Source organism: Lytechinus pictus, chromosome 14 (assembly GCF_037042905.1).
Source record: "Lytechinus pictus isolate F3 Inbred chromosome 14, Lp3.0, whole genome shotgun sequence".
Classification (NCBI taxonomy): domain Eukaryota; kingdom Metazoa; phylum Echinodermata; class Echinoidea; order Temnopleuroida; family Toxopneustidae; genus Lytechinus; species Lytechinus pictus.
The window spans coordinates 10676673-10695594 of record NC_087258.1 but is presented as its reverse complement, the minus strand read 5'-3'; positions in this window follow the sequence as shown (position 1 = coordinate 10695594).

Sequence of the window (18922 nt, the reverse complement as noted above, 5' to 3'; positions counted from 1 at the left end):
TAAGAAAAAGAAAAAGTTATTTCATTGAAATGTTCCTAGAAACTCTGGTATACTTCCACATAAAGCTCACTTTAATGTGAAGCCCTGCACAGAAGATACAATGCAATGATTCCACACATTTGACTTCCATGTGTTATCTCTATGGCAAATTAAGTGTAATGTCAGTTACCAGCATGGTTGTGGAAAAATTATCATAGCCCCCAAAAGACAACAAGTGGAATGCCTCTGGCCGTCTCACCTGCATCACGCGATTCAATATAGCAGCAGTGCTGATTTTGAAAACTACTATAACTCGCACAAGATGTTCAGTGATACTCTTATTTCCACGTTTTATGAACTAGACCAATACACTTATAGAGATATGATGGCAATTCAACAAATACCCCCAACGTGGCCAAAGTTCTTTGACCTTACATGACCTTTGACCTTGATCATGTGACCTGAAACTCGCACAGGATGTTCAGTGATACTTGATTACTATTATGTCCAAGTTTTATGAACTAGACCAACACACTTTCAAATTTATGGCTGTAATTCAACAAATACCCCAATTTGGCCAAAGTTCATTGACCCTAAATGACATTTGACCTTGATCATGTGACCTGAAACTTGCACAGGATGTTCAGTAATACTTGATTACTATTATGTCCAAGTTTCATGAATCAGATCCATAAACTTTCAAAGTTATGATGGTAATTCAACAGATACCCCCGATTCGGCCAAAGTTCATTGACCCTAAATGACCTTTGACCTTGGTCATGTGACGTGAAACTCATGCAGGATGTTTAGTGATACTTGATTAACCTTATGTATAAGTTTCATGAACTAGGTCCATATATTTTCTAAGTTATGATGACATTTCAAAAACTTAACCTTAGGTTAAGATTTTGATGTTGATTCCCCAAACATGGTCTAAGTTCATTGACCCTAAATGACCTTTGACCTTGGTCATGTGACATGAAACTCAGGCAGGATGTTCAGTAATACTTGATTAACCTTATGGCCAAGTTTCATGAACTAGGTCCATATACTTTCTAAGTTATGCTGTCATTTCAAAAACTTAACCTCAGGTTAAGATTTGGTGTTGACGCCGCCGTCGCCGCCGCCGCCGCCGCCGCCGCCGCCGCCGCCGTCGCCGTCGGAAAAGCGGCGCCTATAGTCTCACTCTGCTATGCAGGTGAGACAAAAACGAATTGTTTAATATTTTGACACATCTTAACCTAGTAATGGAGGTATATTTACATATTCAAATTATTACTCTATCTACTCAGGGACATGAGATATTTCAATTTTAATGAACACCCTGAAATTGCATGTCCTTTTGCGTAATGTCAGTTACCGACACATTTTTGCTTGCTGATGCGTAAAAAAATGTGGTTACATAGGAAAACTTAGTATCAGAGTATACAGCAAGGTTCACTTTATCAACTCTATCAAAAGAAAACTCCCATCATTTGTTGTTTTAGAGATACACACAATGAAAGGTGTGAAAACATTGTGCCGTGTAATGTCAGTTACCGTGAAAATGCCCTATAGATGTACCCATACCCTATCACACATGAAATACATATATGGGCCAATTTATTTTTTGTCTTAAATAAATAGAAAAATGGAGTGCTCCTCTTATTATTGATAAAAAATCTTAAAAACGGGGTAACTCCTGGAAAAAAGGAGTAGTTGGCAGGCCTGTTAATGCCCATGATTGAGGGTATTAATAACTGAATATGAACAGCCTTACACTACAGGAATAATAAACTCTCCTTATCAATACCTACAGATTATTTCTTAAGAGTCTGTATTGCGCAGACTAGTACGCGTGTCTGTGCCTCACGATGCAGCACCATGAAGGATCGGATGCATCATTGACATCGCATAAACCAACCTCCGACATTTGGAGTCTAATTGGTGAGTAAGAAGCCGCCCAGGGTAGAGTGTGACAGGTAATCAGAGGTTTTTATGGATGAGACATGGCTGTCACCTCCCACACCTCTGGGTATTCTAGCAGCTCTACAATGGTGGAAAATAAAATATGCAAAGCCCGCAACCTGGGCTGCTGGAGCAGAATAATGCATGGTGGTATTTATGCATTACACATGTATGTGGGGGGCAGGGATTTTTATTTTCACTTTTCAGAAATTTTGAGGGCTACTTTTCACCACCGAGACTACTGCCTCTTACACGTACATCTGCAACAATGGATAAGCTTCAACACTTCCGTGAATGGGGACTTTCCGGGTTTTTTGTTTATTTCCATGGCTCTTTAGGGCATTTCGGGAGCAAAATCGCCCCAAGTCCCTATGCAATTTTTTTTCTTCCTGAGGGGGTGCTGTAAAGGTTATATTTATGATGGTACTACTACTACTAACAACAACTGTAACACTACTACAATCATAGGGATGATGATGATAATCATGATAATAACAATGACAATAATTTAAGTAACAAACATAAGTTACCCAGTGCTCTTCAGAATTTTCAAGGTGCTTAATATCATTATTACAAAAGACAATGTCATAATACAATGTCTTAATGCACTTTTCATTAAGTTCTCCCGATTTGTGTATTAACACAGAAATGTGGCTTTGCCATAAAAATAACATTGATGGAAGTCCCAGTAGGCTAATGACAATGTGCAAATCACTGAAATTTAAAACCCACAAAAGACATCTCAAAATGCCAAATAAAAAAGAGATGCAATTACCTGTTGTTTACACAGATCTAAATACAAGTTTAACCACAACATCTGTAGCAAGTTATAATGATGATACCGGTAATTATCATGATCAGATTTTGATGTGTGTGTGTTTGCATATTTGGCATCTGGTACATGTTTACATGTACATAAAATAAATTACATGATTATGATGATGATGAACAGGGAATAATTTTGCTTTACAAATTTGAATTTGGTCATAAGACAAAAGCTCTCAACTAGTAATGTACAATCCTATGTATGCTATACAAACTAAGACTTTATGCATCTAATGTAGAGCAAATGCAAAGCGATACCAGGAAAATTATTCTCTGATGAATCGGTGATGAATTATGATAAGCAATTCTAAGTTCTTGTATCACTTCCAAATGATGCTGAATACGTACAATGTAGGTACATCTGTTTGCTCCCGCAGCCTTTAATAGCACATACTGTACATGTACTACCCTTTACCATGAACTACAGAACCATCGTCAGCAATGGCACACTTCTGTCGACTCTCATTGACAACCCACATCAACAGGAGAAACAGTAGCCTACATGTTCACTAATTAAACTGTTTACTGCCCGCATTCATGCTTGACTCCGATACTCTTCACTATAAACCATTAACAAACTGACAATTACAGATTTTATTTATGTCATACATACATGTACTATTGTATATATTTGAAATAAATAAAATCTTCATTTGCACCTCATAAATGTATGTTCATTTTTTTTAAGGTAAAACTTAGATCATTTTTTTTTTTTTGGGGGGGGGGTGTCACATTAACTTTGAAACAGACCAGAAGCCATAGAATTTAATACTGCAATCAAGAAATCTATTGAAGAAGCCTTAAAGAAAAAGACATTCAATGATTTGTTTTTTTTATCTTTAATGATCGTCATTCATGATTAGACCATACAATATACATGTAGCATGATAATGCATGGAGCGTTTGTACATGAGCCTATATTATAAGTTGAAAGAGTTTTGGGCATTGGGCAATATCATCAGCATATTTCACAATGCATCAAACTTTGAGAAAATCTGAAATCAATATCATGCAGACCAAAATATGGGATTATGTTTAATGAAGGCTTACTACTAAACAGTTCTATGCAGTAATGTATATGTACATGCATCTTCTGAGATTAATCTTACCAATGCAATAAATGGAGATTAAAGTCACAAAAAATTGGTAAAACATCCACAGAAATTTGGTCTTTAAGATATTGATCAGTGATGAACAATGCTCTTAACGTTAAAGGGGTACTCCACGCCTAGAATATTTATATCTAAATAAATAGAGTAAAAACTAAAATTCACAGAGCAAAATGCTAAAAATTTCATTAAAATCGGATAACAAATAACGAAAATATTGAATTTTACAGTTTAGCAATATTTTGTAAATTAGTTAAATGTCGTCATGAATATTCATTAGTTGGGCTGATGATGTCACATCCCCACTTTTCTATTTCTTATGTTATTACATGAAATCAGAATTGTTTCATTCTTTTTTCATACTTGTGCAAATGCTGTGTCTCCATAATTAATGATGAACTAAGTTGAAGCAATAAATAACTAATGGCAATGCACATCAGTTGTCAATCCAACTGTTTTAGTTCTTGGTATAAATTTTTTGAATAAACCTAATTTAATATAATAAAATACAGAAGAACAATTGGGGATATGACATAATCAGCCCACCTATTGAATATTCATGAAGACATGCCTAGAACTGTTTCATCGGAATAATGCAACTCTTTAAAATTCAATAACTTTGATATTTGTTATCCGATTTTGATCAAATGTTCAGCATTTTGCTTTGTGAATTTTACTCTATTTTATATTGAGATATAAATATCTTCAGCCTGGAGCATCCCTTTAAAAGGCATTCAAAGCACAATGAAGCTCGGCAAGGTTTTGAGTACAAAATCACTAGGATACGAGAAAGGATACTTTCTTCATAATAAGAAAGGAGACAACTTCTTGTTACCTAGTATTAGGCCTTTAGCACAAATCCTAGCAATCTTCATCGTACATTTTTTTACGACTGATTACATTGACTACAATGTAAAATTAGTTGTGAAAATCATGTGTATGATTTATCGCTAAACAGCTATTAAACCTTTGTTACAGAACCCTTGTTACAAAAAAAAAGTTTTTGACCTATCAAAACTTTTTAAAAAAGGCAGAAGAAAAGTAGGTCTATGATGTAGTATTGAGCTTGGGACGATGACATCTCTTATCCAAGAGTTGATGCAGATTTCGCGTAGCATTGACATTCGGTCAAATCTGTCTATAAAGGCCACCGAACGGAAACAGAAAAAGTGGCAACTTAACACTTATTCTTTTCAAATGGGAGACGATTCTAGTGGCAACAAAAGACAGGTTTTCACTATACATGTAGGTAGGTAGCCACTAAGACAGGTTTGGCTGTAAAGGCAGTTATTATGCTCGTCAATGAGCTACATACTGTACATTGTAAAGGGGTTGTTGCACCATGCCTTAATATCAGACCTGCATTTCTCCTGCAACATCGCACTAACTTCTAATCAAATCACGGGGGGAACAATTCACTGATTCCCAATCATCAATTAGCTTCTTCAGTCAAATGACGAACTCAATGAAGGAATACCGACATGGGCCAGAGTTTTTGAAGGTGGGCTAACTTGGCCAAAGTGCTAAAATGCACCATTTGATGTCATTAGCCCACGGAGGCTAAATTTTTCGTTTCTCAAAGATGGGCCAAGTTAGTCCATCCTTCGTGAAATGCTTGTGGGTTAATTTAGCCCACAGAGTTTTTTTTAAGCCCATGGGCCAAATTAAGCCAGGGCCAAGCCCACCTTTGAGAATTCAGGCCATGATGTTTGAGATTGGGTTGGTCATTCGACCGAAGAATCCAATTGATATATGGCAAAAACATGTTTCAGTCAGTTGATATTTCCCGTTTTTGGATGAAAATATTTCATATTGAACACAAAAAAATAATAAATGATGACTCAAACGCATTGAATGCCAATTCCAAATAATTTTATACTCCAAACTATCAGGGGTCCTCCCTCTTCACCGGGGAAAACGTAATATAAGTTTGGCATGAGAGTCATCATTTATTCTTCTAAGTATCAAATGCCAATGACATTGGCATTTGATACTTGGAAGAATAGGTGAAGCATTATGAATTTATTTGGACCAACACTTACTCTTTTGATGCTTGTAAGGGTTTCCTCCCGACTGCACTGGAGTGGTATATAGATACCATTTGGTAGCAGGCACATAAGCTCCACATTGGTGCTGAGTTCCCCTTCACTCCACTGGTCCAAGTTTGGTACCGATACGGGAGGCATTGTGACACGCCCTGTCAGGTTCCTCCTTTTTCTCCTTCACAGACGAGCAAAGTTTGAGGAGGACTGGAGCCAGCAGAATTCTGACAGTTTTTAAAAATACAATAAAATAAAATATTTAGAAATAACTCTTCATCATTACAATGATATGGACACATGGATGAAGTCTTACGTGTTCTATTGCCTTTTCATTGGTACATGTATATGTTCAGCTGCATGAATTCCTTAACATCTATTTAAATTTATAATTATGAGAATTGTACTTGGTTCTCTTAATATTACACAATATACATGGAGATGACACCTGTACTTTGACAATTTTTAATATCGTATTTCATATAATTAAAAAACATGCTTTTTAAATGGTTAAATTTTTACTGCTTCCTATACCGAGTCATGATTATGGCACTGCTTTGCTTGAGTGAGCAAATATTTTCATGGTGCACCTGTATGCACTGCATTACAAATTTACAATGCACAAAAAGGTTGAATGTTCACATTCTCACCAATCAGGACACCTGAAATAATATACACCTTTTTTATAATGTGAATCATACACAAGAACAATCCAATCCAGGCTCGATAATAATTTGTGTTCTTTAAGGGATATTTTTTCACCTTGGGGCATTTGTGGCTGGCATTTCATTGATTAAGCATGAAAGATACATGGTGTACAGTGAAACCTACTACTACACTAGATGTATACTGTAAATTTTGATATTTTTTTTTATTGAAATGGGCAAAATAATTATAAGAAATTAGTTGGCTAAAAAGAACATTTAGAATCTACTCCGTAAGACTAGACTCTATACTATCAGATTATTAATAAGTTAATATAAGTAGTGAATGTCATCAATCTTTCATCCAAGTTTTATTGATTCTTCTGTTGTACGATATACCTCTAACATTACTTTAATTCACATCATAGAATAAAGGCTGGAATTAATAATAATTATTAAAGGCTATAAATCAATACAGGCAAGCCCAACGTTAATCAGATGATAAAATAAAAATACCGGTACATTGAGTTGACATTGTAATAATCACACTTATTCTGTGGCTTCATGTAAAGGCTGTGCTATTTTACTATTTACCTTGATTATAATCATAAATCAAATATAAAAACTACAATATAAAATCAACATAGCCACTGCTAACCCAGAGAGCTCCCGTCCGCGCAGCGGGCGGGAGCCCAGAAGCTCACAGTGTATTCTACCATTGCCACCGGACAAGGGTGATTTATGGTCTAAATATTTCTCCAAATGAATTGTGAAAACAAAAAGTGTACAATTACCACGATTATATGGATGAAGGTCTAGCGAGTGGCAGATTCCTGACATCTGAGCACAGTCTGGAACCTCAAAAAAACGAAAAGTTCTCTGCTTCTACCCCGTCTCGATCGGCCATTTTTGTTAAAAATCGTAACAAAACGGCCGATCGAGACTGGGTAGAAGGAGAGAACTTTTGGTTTTTTTGAGGTTCCAGACTGTGCTCAGATGTCAGGAATCTGCCACTCGCTAGACCTTCATCCATATAATCGTGGTAATTGTACACTTTTTGTTTTCACAATTCATTTGGAGAAATATTTAGACCATAAATCACCCTTGTTCGGTGGCAATGGTAGAATACACTGTGAGCTTCTGGGCTCCCGCCCGCTGCGCGGGCGGGAGCTCTCTGGGTTAAGCCACTGCCAGAGGCACTGGCACATGCATGCATGACTGTGTACGTACAGTGCTCCCTCGGCCCTCCACAGTTTGTATCGATTTGTTTACAACACTGTCTGGCACGGCAGAATGAAAACAGATTGTAGGCCTTGATCTACATGAAAAACAATGCATAAAAGACAGCTTTCTCACTTCTCATACTCACTTATATTTGATCCAACATCTGAAGCTCTTCCTTGACCAAAATGGGCAATCACTGTGAGTTTTCTGGTAACATATCTGTCTCATCTGCCAACTTGTTTACGAGTTTTAGCAATCACTGGTGTCCGATCAGCCGCAAATTGAACTCAACGAGGAAGTGAAATTTGGACAAACAACATGCTCCGATCGATAGTCTCTTTTCATGAGATCACGGAGGAGGCTGTCCGCATTGTTCGCGGGTATTGTGTGCGAGCTTGTTTTTCTACTTGGAGCAAGATTCTGAAAAGAAGCTGGTCGTACGTCTACGAGGATAAAGAACACCCACGGCCAGCGGTGTAGCCCGATTTATGGAGTAAAAGGATGCCTCTTATATCACGATCCATTTGCGATGAGTCACTATGCACTGCAGGGACTATATTTTGGATTTTGCTATCAAATTCAAGTTGATATTTCCGTTTTTTCCATAAACGTTGTACAGGAATCAGGAGAATTTTCCTCACTGGAAAAAAAATATGAAATTTAATTCAACAGAGATCAGTACAGAGATTATAAGATATGCATCTATTATAGGCCTATAGTAGTCTTGACTCTTTAGTACATGTAGTTTGGAAGAGTGATGGTGGGCTGTCTGTGATGATGACGGTGGTATAGCGGTGGTACAGTGGTGGTCCTCTTCTTCTAGCATGGGCGGAAATCCCAGGGGGGACAGGGGGGACGTGTCCCCCCTACTCAAAATAGTAGGGGGGACACAATATCAAATGTCCCCCCTACTATTTTTGGTCTTTTATGATGGTAAGAAATACATCATTCTAAATCGAAATAAAACATGTATTTTGGGACGAGATGACCTTACTTTTGGGATGATAACCTTTTTTTGCTTGTCAAATTTTCCCGCCCCTTGTCCCCGTTGGCGGACCAGGGGGCCGAGGGGCCCACCACCCCCCCCCCCCCCTCTTGGCGGAGAAAAAAAAAGAAAAAAGGGAAAGAAAGAAGGAATAGAGGGAAAGAGAGGAGAAAAAGAAGAGAAGGACGACGAGTGCATAAAATAAAATGAGAGGAAGACTTGGAAAATAAAAATAATCTTTTGTGCCACTATATAAAATTTTCGCTCGCGCTTCGCGCTCGCATTGCCTGTTAGATGACTTACATATCTTGTTCAATATGGAGCTCGAATGTCAAGTTTAGAAGTCAATATACAAAACATATTTCACCTCGGAAATCGAACTTTCATTATTTTATGTGATTTACAAATTGATTTTTAAAAAGTGCTCTGTAAAAATGTCAGTTTTATGGTCAGAATATTAACATTTGCTGCTTGCGCTGCGCGCTCGCAAATTTTGATTTATCAGGTACCTATTATTTTTCATGAAGTTTTCAAAATATCCCTTTTCAGGTCTGATTGTTGAGACGTATCAGCTAGCGCGCTGCACGCTCGCATTTTGATTGGCGAGTTATATATGTTTCAATATTGATTATACAACAAACTACTTAAAATCCCCTTCTCATGACAGTTTATCAAAGATTTTAGCTCGCGATTTGCGCTCGCATTAATGGTTAAAAATATATTAACTGATGCATCCTATTCATAATTACAAAAGTAAAATGTCCAGTTTTTATGCCATAATATCAGATTTCGCGCCCTCATTAGGCATTATTAAATATGATATTAATTTAATAATCAAATTGTCCCTTTTGTTTCATCTCGCTTAGCAAGAGGAATAGGAAGATAGTCATCATTTTCATATGATGACATGTCGTAAGGATGTCCCGGTCCTATGTCAAAGCTCAGAGTAATAATAATGAAAATATCAGCTCTTTTTTAAGTGCGATCCATATCCACCTTACAATTTTTCTACAAAGTGCTTGAAATATAAAGCTGAAATTGATTCTTTTTTCAGATCGGAATATCAAAGTTTCATGATTTTCATGATTAAAGATGTAGTTAGAATGCCTAGATTCTAGGTCTAAATATGAAACACGCGCGCGCATGTTTATTCAGATATTCAACTTGTTCTCTATTTAAATCATTATCCAGTTTCAGATCGCAATATCAAAATTGTTCTGCTCGCGCTTTGTGCTCGCATTATTAATGTAGGAAGACCCCATATTACTCATCCTTTTCATGATTTACAAAACATGAACAGAGTGGCCAATTTTTAGGTCTAAATCTCGATTTTTTTTCTGCTCGCGCTTCCCGCTCTCATCAATTATTAAATCATATAGCTATCCTGTTCACGATTACAAAAATTGATTAAAATTTTCCATTCTTTCTTTAGAAAGTTCAAAAATTTTCAGCTCGCGCTTCGCACTCGCACTTTTCTATGGTTGAAATATGTAACGCCTTCATGGCTAAGTGCAAGCAGTCCTTAACAGTTACCTTTTCAACAGGTACCAGTTCAAAACGTATATAAACAATTTCTGCTCGCGCTTTGCGCTAGCATTATTAATACTCATCCTTTTCATGATTTACAAAACATGAATAGAGTGTCTCGTTCAGTAAATATTATAGGACTAAATCTCGAAATTTTCCGCTCGCGCTTCTCGCTCGCATCAATTGTTTACTTATATACCTATTCTGCTTGAGTTACAAAAAGTTCTTAGAATGTCCATTCTTTAGGTGAATAAGTTTTAAAAAAATTGCTCGCGCTTCACGCTCGCATTATTTGATAGTTAAATGCTACTTTAACAGGTATTTTTTTCCATCAGTTCATTTGTACTCGCGCTTTGCATTCGTAGTAATTATTAAGTTGCGTACACATCTTTTTCAGGATAACAAACATTGCCCAGAATGTTCAAATTTTAGGAAAAAATACCCCCAAAAAAATCAGAAAATTTGCTTGCGCTTCGCGCTCGCATCATATAAATAAGGATTATGATATTATATATTAATTTATAAGAATAAAGCTAAGAAGTGACTAATGACGACTACCCCTTCAAAGAAAAAAAAATCATCTTCGATCGGGGAAATTATGGCTGAAACAAATTTCCGCCGCCGCCCCCCCTATTGGCGAAGGCTGGATCCGCCCCTGTGTCCCCCCTACCTTTTGGGAGAGATTTCCGCCCCTGCGACTTCTAGTATCCTATCACATATGAAATTCATTTAATTTTCTTCCTCCGGTGGTCCTCTTCTTCTAGTATCCTATCACATATGAAATTCATTTAATTTTCTTCCTCCAAGAATTATAAAAATTGGATTGACAACAGCTGATTGATTGCATTAGATATTTACCGATATTTATTGCTGCAACTCATTCATAGGCTGATCCTGGGGATTGGGGAAGCACCCCCCTAATTTTTCCACCGTAGGCGCACCGAAGGCGCCAATATTTTTTTTTAATCGCTGCTGGTAAAGAATAATCGGTGTTTGTGTACTAACCGGCACCGGCACCAATCAAGAATAATCAGCGCGACTAGCGCCGGTCAAGAATAATCAGCGCCACCTGGCTCTATAGATCGACGCCGGTCAAGAAAAATCGACGCTTTCTGACTCTTAACCGGCGCCGATCACGAATAATCAGCGCCACCAAAATTCTCCACCGGTCAAGAATAATCAGCGCTATATACCTTGTTCTAAATCGGCGCCGGTAGATACTTATCGGCCCTACACCGGCGCCGGTTAGAATTAGATGGCACCTAGTCATTTCAACACACCAGTGCTGGTTAAAACAATTGCACTTGCTGATTTCCACACATGCTTCGGTGATAACAGTTCGTCGTCCATTGATTTCAACAACGACGACGGTGAAAACTACTCGGCACCAAGTCTTAATTCCAACATATCGACGCCGGTCAAACCCAATCGGCGCCTCTTTTTTTCAGCAGCGGTGCATATGAAAACTCATCTCCGTATGTTTCTAACTCCAGCCGGTGAAAATTAATCTGCGCCTATAATATAAAAAACGGCGCCGGTGAAAACTAATCGGCACTAGTCAACACCGGCACCCGTCAACCCAATCGGCGACTCAGTTTTCAGCAGTGAAGCATGTAAAAACTTATCAACTTATAAGGGCTTTTTTCTGAATTCAATTTGCCCTTTCTAGTGCGCTCATAATCAGATATTTTATCGATTTTGCTATCTCACAGATATATTTTCCCCTCAGGATATTTAATGTGAGATGAAATTTGGCCACTATGTGCATAGAGCCCTCAATGAAAATGCTATCTTTTCATTTCCATCACAGATATAAAGAAATTCGAATACAATCATACCCCAATAATTCATCATGAGAAGAATAAAAAAAATGATTGTATATCTTCCGATAATTCTAAAAGAAAGTAAAGACAAGTAAAGTGAATAGCAAACAAACCATTTTAAAAGAAAAGAAAAGGGAAAGGCTTTAAGCGTTCTCCGGCGCGCTTCTCTCGCTAGCATCTTAAGTATCCCTACCAATGCCATTTTTTTCTCATATTTGAAATATAAGTTTTCGTCTCGCTCGCAGAATAAAAAATGGCTTGGTTTTAATTTTAAAGTCCCCTTTATTTCTCTTTCATATTTTGTAGGGTTATAATTGCAGAGATATGGGAAGTAAAAATAGTTTCATATCCGCACCCTTTCTGCTTATCCAGGCTGGACCCCATAAAAGAACAGCACTGTCATGTTGACAAAAACTGAATATGGGCTATCCATCCGTTTTGTATTTTTTAAATACTCAACATGCATCTTTACATCTTTTCCCCGCGGTCGGTGATATTCGGCACCAGGGCCCCGTAATACAAAACTTAGCAATGATCGTAGAACATTTTTCTACGATTGATTCCATTGACTACAATGTACAATCAATCGTGAAAATCAAGCGTACGATCAATTGCTAACCTTTGAGTTACGCGGGACCCATATATTCAACAGCGAATGGATCGACCACCATGATCCTTCCTCCCTAAAAATGCTTTATTCAACATTATTTTTACCATATTATGGAGCAATTGTTCGGGGAAATACACACTCAACCTACTTAGATAGAATATTGCTATTACAAAAGAAGGCATTGCGTTATTTTCAACATGTCCTGGAGATCCCACACAGATCAGTTGTTTTTCAACAATAACATTCTAAAAATAAAAACACTGTACCAATATAACTTAGGTCAATTCATGTATCAGTTAAACAATATTATGTTACCACCCATATTTAATTCTTCATTCAACAAAAACAAAACCCTTCACAAATATCCCACACGTCAATCAGATGAATTCCATTTACCACTACCCCGGACCATCCTTGCAAAATCAATTTTTACTTTTAAAGGGCCTAGACTCTGCATGGGGAACTATTGAAAATAACATAAAAGAATCCCAATCCTTAATTCTTTCAAATATAAGTTCAAAAAATGTCTCCAAGATAACCATCGAATTTAAATCTTCATCACTCAAACTCTTGTATTTTTTAATCAAACATGATTATCATGTGACGTACACTTTTCCATCTCTTTCGTTTTCCTGTTGATCAACGAGGTCCGTTTGTGAGTGCTGGGGCTGGATTCTGGAGACCTTCAATCTCTCTTTTTCTTATTTCCTTTTCTATTTTAATTTCCCCTATTTCTTTTCAATTTAACTGCATGGTTTATGATGCTCAAGTTGTTATTTTGATTTTTATATGCTATGTAACTACAAGAATATTTATTAGGAGGCTGCACTCTACAAGCTCCGCTTTTTAGCAGCCTCCTCCATTTCCAACCTGATATGTAATAATCTTGAATATACTTTTTGTACAGGGATACTTGAAATATGTTTTGTTATTTATATGTCAAAATGTACAAAACAAACTATAATTGTTGAAAATGGAAATAAACGAAATGAAATGAAAAGGAATAAGAATGAATAAATGACAAAATTATAAAATGAAAATAAAAATAAAATTTCGGCTCGCGCTTCGCTCTCGCATTTATCCTTTTTTAAAATAAAAGTGCCCTTTTTTCTCGCTTAAACCAAATAAGATTGCATTGTTTGATCAAACCACACAGCTGGCCACCCCTTCCTCGATTTTCCGACGTGATGAATAATATGTCTTTACCACCGATACACATGTGTGCCGCTCGACCCGCACCCCCCCCCCCCGCCTTGCCAAAACCTGGATCCGCCTATGTTTAGGCACACATGTATGTAAATGTATTATTGGTTTCATATAATAACATTAGAAAAGGGATTCTGGTGACATGACATCATCAGTTCATTATAATGAATATTCATGAAAAATGTGCACTGTTTTCACAAAATATTGCTAAATTTTGAAATCTATAATCACTTCGTTATTTGTTATCAGATTTGATGAAATTTAAAGTTTACGTTATTTATTTAGATTTCATTTTCAGCTCATGCAGAGTACCCCTTTAATGAAGAAATTACAAAATATTCAAATTCAAATTCATTTATTTCACTTCCATCAAACAAAAACAAATTGTATACCATATATAAAACATAAATATTTGTATCCGTTGCAAACAAAATTAATTATACATATGTAGTGAAAAAAAAAAAACACTTAGACGATTTGGGCAACACATTGTAGGTTTTAAATATATATACTATTTTTCAATATAAATTAAATTAAGATGGAAATGGAGGGACCCACTAAAAAGCAATGCTTGTACAATGTGGGCCCCTCAAGAAATAGAAAACACAACAAATAACAAAATGACAAAGTATAAATACAGATAATCAAATGAGAAAAGAATGAATAAATGAGAGGGAAATACACACAAAATAAATACAAAGTAATAAAAAATATACAGTTTGGTGAAGGACAAAACAACCCGTCCTAAAAATATCTACCCTTCCCACCCCCCCCCCCCCAGAAAAACTTGAGAAGAAAAAAAAAAAAAAAAAAAAAAAAAAGGGAAAAAGGGGGAGAATGCCCTGAGAAGATGGATGGGTGCTGCTGTACGTAGATAGAACACATGCCGTCGTGGACTCAAGCAAACTGGATTCAATGATGTGTATAAGAGGAGAAAAAATATATAAAATAACCTGGAAAGAATATAATGCACGAAAAATGTGATTGATGCCGTTAAACAAATAACCGGTAGGAAGGCGGATAAGCGGACTGGAGAGGAGAAAATAGAGGAGAGGATAGACACAATAATGAGCACATCTGAGAAGGACTTGTGTCAGATTTTTTTAATAAAAAAAGGATAATAATTTTATGTTTTAATTTTAGTTTAAAGTAATAATGATGATGACTTGACATAATAATGATGATGACTTGACAGAAATGATGAATTAAAATTAATTTGGGAGTATATTATAAGGTTTTAATAGAGATAATTTGAATTTAGTCTTAAAAGAGTTCAAAGATTTTGCATTTGTTATATCATTATGAAGTGAGTTCCATAACTTCGGTCCATCGTATATAAATGTGTTCTGAGCCCGCAAAGTTCTTAAAAGTGGTAAATGAAATTCACCCAATCGCCTTGTTGGATAGTTGTGAATGGATTGATTTTTTGGAAACATTGAATTGAATACATTTGGGAGGTTGTTGTTGTTATAGTTATACATAAATTGACCGAGATTAAACAAATATAAGTCCTTAATTTTCAATATTCTATGTTCAAAAAATAATGGGTCAGTATGAGACAAATATGCCGTGTGACATATAATACGTAGAGACTTCTTTTGTAATAGGAGTAATTTGTCTAAGAGTGTTTGTTGTGTGTTACCCCACGCTAAAATTCCATAATTTAAATAAGGCAATATAAGGGATGAATATAATGTAAGCAGGGACGATAATGGTAAACAAAATTTAAGCTTGTTGATTATACCAATGTTGCGTGAAATAGTTTTACATATGTTATCTATGTGAAATTTCCATGAGAGCTTATTATCGACTGTTATTCCAAGAAACTTAATATGGGATACATTTTCCAAGGGAGTTCCATCCAAAATAATATCAACAGGAAGTGTATTTATGGAGTTGCTAAACAACATGTATTTTGTTTTTTGAAGATTTAGTGACAATTTATTTGCTCTTATCCATTCGGTAACATTTTCTAGTTCAGAGTTGATTATATTAGCAAGGTGAAGAGGATTTTTATGTGAAAAAAATAAGTTAGAGTCGTCCGCAAAGAGAATGAAAGAAAGAACGTCTGATGATCTACAAAAATCATTAATATAAACTATAAACAAAATCGGGCCTAAGATACTACCCTGGGGAACTCCACAATTATTTTTTTTCATTTGAGAATTGCAATCGTTTAAAAAGACATATTGCTTCCTATTCAAGAGGTAGCTCCTGAACCACTCCAAGGCCTTCCCACGCACTCCATAATGATGTAATTTGTTAAGTAAAATATCATGATTAATGGTGTCGAAGGCCTTGGAGAAGTCCAGGAACAAACCAATTAAATGAGAAGATTTATCGATTGAATGTGCCGCTTTTTCAATGAAACTCAATAAAGCATGTGTGGTGCTATGCTTTTCCCTAAATCCAAATTGGGAATTTGAAAGAATATTATTTGATTTGAAAAAATTTACAGTTCTTTTATAAATAATCTTTTCAAGTATTTTCGACAATGTAGATAACAAAGAAATAGGGCGATAATTATTAACATCTAATTTATCACCCTTTTTAAACAAGGGAATGACTTTTGCAATTTTCATGCTCTCGGGGACAATGCCGTTAAGAAGTGACAGATTGAAAATATGAGTTAGGGGATCCGCAATTGACGATATTACCCCCTTAAGAAGAAAATTATTGATGTCATCATGTCCTGTACTTTTTTTAGAACTAAAATCAGAGACAATATTAATTATCTCCTGATTATAAGTTGGAGCGAGAAACATTGAACTAGAATTTGGTGGGCCTAAAAATTCAGAAAAGTGTTTTGTTGCGGGAGGAATATTACTTGCAAGATTTTCCCCAATTGAAGAAAAATGATTATTCAGGATACTACAAATTTGGTGGGAATCTTCAAAAATAACATCGCCAGATCTAATTTTTGTAATATTAGATTTGTTATTTGATATATTCATTGCTTGTTTTAAAACTTTCCAAGTATTTTGCATATCACGCTTGTAAAGTTGTAACTGGTTAGTAAAATATCTTTTCTTTTCTAAACGTATAATTTTTGTCAATGTATTTTTGTAAGAAGTATATTTAAGTTTGGATTGCTCAGAGCGTTTCATTTTATGTTTATAATACAAATTATTCTTCCTATTTATCGAACGCAAGAGCGATTTGGAAATCCATGGGAGCTTCGGTGATTTTTTGTAGTTAGATGTCTTATCTCTAAGTTTTGGAATATGAGTGTCAAAGTGTAAATTAAAAATGTTCATAAAATTTTCAAAGGACAAGTTTACGTCATTATTATCAAAGACACAAGACCAATCAACATCGTCTAAACTAGCACCCAGACGAGCTATATTTTCGTGTGTTATTCTTCGTTTTAATGGACGGCTATATATGTTATTGAATCTGTCTTTTAAAGAGAAATTAGTCGAGACAGGGAAGTGATCAGTGATATCAGAGAGTAATATGAAGGAATCGGGTGGGGGAAGAACGTTACAGAAAATATTATCAATAAGAGAAGCGGATTCATTGACTATGCGTGTGGGTTTAGATATTAAAGGTAAGTAAGAAGCGGATAAAAATGTTTCCAAAAAATCTTGTGTGACATTATTTTGTTTTAATAAATCAATATTAAAATCGCCCATTATAAAGCAATTTTTATTATCAAAAATTGGATTTTTAACTAAGTCTGAGAGATGATCTAAAAATGATTTAATATTCGAACTCGGAGGCCTGTATATAACACCTATGATAATGTTTTTGCTGTTAGGGATAGTAATTTCAATAAAAAGAGATTCAATTGTATCAGTCATGCTGTTAAGTTCGTCTCGAACTACATAATCATAGGATTGTGAAACATATAACGCAACGCCCCCACCCATCCTATTTTGTCTGTTGTTAACTAAAAGATCATATCCATCGAGAGCGAATGGAAGGCTTGAATCATGAGAAAGCCATGTTTCGGTTAAACCTACTACTGAAAATGTTTGCATGGTGGGATTATTCAAAAGTAACCGTAATTCATCAAAGTGTTTATTAATGCTCCTAATATTAAGGTGTATAAGAGAAAAAGAGGAGTTATCAAATTCCTTAACAACATTATTAAACTGGTTGTGGGTGACGTATTCAGAACATGGACTTTGAAATTGGTTATCAGTGTCAAAATCATAATTCAACTCTTGTGACGATGAATTAAATTTGTCTGTAACATGATTTTCAAAGGAAGTAACATAGGGATTTATGTTTGATTCACCTTCTACTAATGGTGGTCTAAACAGGTCAAGAAAGTCATCATCGTTAATTGAATTGAATGGTGTATCTACCGAATTTACCGAAAATATGAAACAGGTAGGGGCAAGGCGAGGGAGAGTGGCAAAAGTGACATAAAATTTAACATTTTTATGCATTAATTTTCTACACTCTGAAATGTCGAGCATGGGGTGTATCCTTTTTGTATATTTTTTTACTTTATTACATTCACGTGAAAAAAAGAAATAATTGATTGTTTGAGACCAAATTAAAAGGTAGATTACAGAGTGGCAGCAGTATTCTTTGATATGGAAACAATCTTACACCCCCCGCTCCATGCGATTAAGATCATCATGTAAAAAGCCTAATGGTCTCCTCACCCACTCACCCACACTACACAATCTCTTTTGGGGGTTACTGAAAAGCATTCCGAGGTCGACACTAGTAATTTATATATATTGTTTTAGTACCCCCTTGATTCTTCCAAGTTCCAGTAACATTGTGGCAACCCCTTGCAACCTTTTGGATTTTTTTTATAGAAAATACAATCACGTTCATATTTTTTTATTGTGTTATATATTTTGTTATGTACTATGTATTTTCTTTGTTATTTTGTATTTGAAAAAGTTGCAGAAACAATAAATGAAAAGAAAAAAACTTAAACATTAAAAAACAGAATCTTTAACAAACCTATACTGAAAAAAAATTATATACATCAAGGTACCAGTAAAAAATAAGTAGATAGTAAACATATACAAACAATTT